Genomic DNA, 3,843 nt, shown 5'->3' with positions numbered 1-3,843 from the left:
CGGATTAAGAATTAACAAAGCTTAATAGAGGCGGGCTAAACCTTAATGCTAATCAAATAATCGATCGTTAGGAAGAGATTTCAACTTTAGGTTATTAGGTTTAGGAATCCGGTTATCTCGAAAGAGAGACCGAGTTCAGTTAAGACTTTGTCCACGGGTAATTGCAATTGATAATCAAATTAATCTCTATCTTCAGTAAAATCCAATTAACTTAGGTCCCCTAGGGTTTGCTTTTCTTCCTTCGATAGTTTTCCTAAATCCTTTTAGCTTATTTGACATTTAATTAATTATTTGTTCATAATTAATCATAGCATAACACTTCTTTGATTTATTTAGGTTAGATAACATAAGACGCTATAGCATTTCTAGGTTCACCCTTTCCCGAGAATATGACCTTGATACTCACCGTTTATGCTAGTCTACATCGATAGGTTCACTGCCTTAGATTGTAGCTACATAAATAGCTTATCATGTTTTTGGCGCTGTTGCCGGGGATACTTTTTGTGTGAACTAGAACGAACTTGTGTTTTTGTTAATTTAGCCATATTTATTTTTCTGCCTTTATTTTGCTTTATTTTATTCTTTCATTGTTTTAACTATTTTTGTTCTTCGGTCACTACATTCCATTTGTAGGTAGTTTATGACCAGGAGCTCAAACTTTGATCTTATAGAGCTTCTGTCTAATCCAGATGATCCCTCAGACTTTTAAAACGTTTGCAATTAGAAGAGGAGGAGATTGAGGTTGAGGTACCTGTTGATAAACCAGAAGGGATGGAGAATCACAATGGAAATGCCGCGGCGGACGCCAAAAGAACGATTTACGAGTTTGCTAGACCATCATTAGATGGGACACAAACGAGTATACTTAGACCGGCGGTGGCAACTAACAATTTCGAGTTAAAGCCAAATGTGATCCAGATGGTACAGCAAAGTATACAGTTTAAGGGACTACCAAGCGAGGATCCCAATGCCCGTATAGCCTACTTTTTGGAGATATGCGACACTTTCAATATAAATGGAACTACTGATGATGCCATCCGGATGAGATTATTTCCATTTTCTTTAAGGGATAGAGCAAAGAGATGGCTGCAGTCCCTTCCACCGCACACTATTACAACCTAGAAATCTTTGGCTAAAAAATTTCTTTACAAGTACTTTCCCCCAACTAAAACTGCTAAATTGAGAAATGACATTTCTTCTTTTATGCAGATGGACGACGAGAGCATGTACGACGCCTGGGAGAGGTATAAGGACTTGTTGAGATGCTGTCCACACCATGGTCTACCAGTATCGATGCAGGTTTAGACCTCTTATAATGGTTTGAACCTTGCTACGAGGCAAATGGTGGACGCTGCAGCAAGTGGAGCTTTGAACAGCAAGACGCCAGAGCAGGCACAGAACCTGATAGAAGAGATGGCCATGAATAACTACCAGTGGCAATCCTCTAGGAGTCAGCCGGTTAAACAAGGAATGGTCAAGAGTTAGACTCCATAGCAGCTCAAGTGGAGCTTCTAACTAAGAAGTTAGACCAGCTTCAGATGCTGGTTCATGCAGCCCAAATAAGCTGTGAATTTTGCTGTGTTCCGCACTAAAATACAAACTATAATGCGGGAGGTATGTCTGCCTCTAGTAATAATTCTTCCTCTATTGTTTTTGCTGACATGGAACAGGTATACTACATGGGTAATGCCCCTAGACAGCAGAACAACCCATACAACAACACAGATAACCCCGACTGGCATAACCATCCAAATTTCGGGTGGAGAAATAACAATGCCCGGGGTCTACTAGGCTTTCGGAGATCGCATCGGCCACCACAATAGCGAAATAAATCTAGTTTGGAGGAGCTGATGATAAAGTTTCTCACGTCGACAGAGACGAGATTCCAGCAGACAGACAGTGCCCTTAGAAATCAGTAGGCATCCATCCAGAATTTAGAGAGTCAAATTGGGCAGATTTCTAAGATGCTGTCTAAAAGGCCACAAGGATCGCTCCCTAGCACAACAGAGTCAAACCCTAGGGAGCATTGCAAGGCTGTCACCTTGCGGTCAGGTAAGCAATTGTCTAGCTCTCTACCTTTAGCTAATGATGAGGATGTTTGTATACAGGATAAGCAAGCTAGGCAGGAGCTAGAGCCTGAGATAATGGGAGGAGAAAAGGTGGAAGACAGGCAGAAGAGCCCTGTGGGAGAGTATTAGCCACTAGTCCCCTACCCTGCTCGACTTAAGCAAGAGAAGGTTGATAAGCAGTTTGGTAAGTTTCTTGACTTGTTTAAACAACTGCGGATTAACCTGCCTTTTGTTGAAGCTATTTCACAGATGCCGAAGTATGCAAAGTTCTTAAAGGAAATTTTGAGCAATAAAAGGAAGTTTGAGGATTTGGGACTCGTGACTCTGAACGAGGAGTGTTCGGCTATTCTTCAGAACAAGCTGCCACTCAAAAGAAAAGATCCAAGGAGTTTTACTGTTCGCTGTGTCATTGGCAATTTTCCTATTAGTGGTGCATTAGCTGATTTAGGAGCTAGTATAAATTTAATGCCCACTAGTCTGTTTGATAAATTAGGTTTGAATGAACCTAAGCCCACTAGGATGAGAATTTAGTTAGCTGATAGAACTATAAGGATTTCTAGGGGTATTGTTGAAGATGTGCTTGTTAAGGTAGAAAAGTTTAATTTTCCTGTAGATTTTGTAGTTATGGATATGGAAGGTGAGAGTACTATACCTTTAATCCTAGGTAGACCCTTTCTTGCAACTTATAGGGCTATAATAGATGTTTGTGATGGAAAGCTAAAACTTAGGGTAGATGATGAGACCATTACCTTCGACCTAGCGACTACTATAAGACACTCTTTAGACCATGATAATGTTGTATTTTCTATTGATATTATGGATAATTTGGTTGAGTCTCACTTACAGGAAATGTTACTTGATGATCCTTCATAAGTAGACTTGTAAGGAGAGGAGGAGGAGCTGTCCAACGAGCTAGTGTTGGAGCAACTCGCTAGTTTATTAGCTACTGAGCCTAGCTGTTCTACTGATCCTTTTCTTTCTCTTAACAGGTCAGAAGTGCGGAAAGTGAAGTCTTCTTTTAAGGACACCCCAGCCTTAGAATTGAAGGAGCTGCCTGAGCACTTAAGCTATGGATTCTTGGATGAGGAAGAAAAGTTACCAGTGATGATTGCAACAGATTTAACACCGGAGGAGCGAGCAAAAACTCTAGATGAGCTTAAGAGGTATAAGAAGTCCTTCATCTACAACATTGCCGATATTCCTAGGATCAACCCTAGTTTCTGTTCTCACAAGATTCTTATGGAGGATAACTATAGAGCGGTAGTTCAGCCACAGAGGCGGCTTAATCTGAACATGAAGGAAGTAGTGAAAAAGGAGGTAATTAAGCTCCTAGATGCAGGATTAATTTACCCTATTTCTGACAGTTCTTGGGTGAGCCCTGTGCAGGTTGTGCCGAAGAAAGGAGGCATGACAGTAATTTGAAATGAGCAGGATGAGCTAATACCTACACGGAGGGTAACAAGATTCTAAGTGTGCATCGATTACAGAAGGCTTAGTGATGCAACTCAGAAGGATCACTTCCCTCTTCCTTTCATTGATCAGATGTTAGAAAGATTGGCAAGACACATGTTTTACTGTTTCCTTGATGGTTTTTCAGGATATTTTCATATCCAAATTGCACCTGAAGACCAAGAGAATACAACTTTCACCTGCCCCTACGGGACATTCGCTTATAGACGAATGCCTTTTGGCCTATGCAATGCGTCGGCTATGTTTCAGTGATGTATGATGGCCATTTTTTATGATATGATTGAGGAGTCGATGGAGGTATTTA

The 3,843-nt window shown here is 40.9% G+C and overlaps 1 non-coding gene across 1 annotated transcript; it reads right to left on the bottom strand.

Annotated features, from left to right (window-relative positions):
- Positions 1 to 1,176: 1,176 nt before the first annotated feature.
- Positions 1,177 to 1,283, bottom strand: LOC125369960. Its single transcript, XR_007215682.1, has one exon. It is a non-coding gene; the product is annotated as a small nucleolar RNA R71 (small nucleolar RNA).
- Positions 1,284 to 3,843: the final 2,560 nt, after the last annotated feature.

Source organism: Ricinus communis, chromosome 4, assembly GCF_019578655.1.
Source record: "Ricinus communis isolate WT05 ecotype wild-type chromosome 4, ASM1957865v1, whole genome shotgun sequence".
In the NCBI taxonomy this organism is placed as follows: domain Eukaryota; kingdom Viridiplantae; phylum Streptophyta; class Magnoliopsida; order Malpighiales; family Euphorbiaceae; genus Ricinus; species Ricinus communis.
Note: the sequence above shows the minus strand (reverse complement) of the source record. Positions and strands in the feature narration are given on the sequence as shown.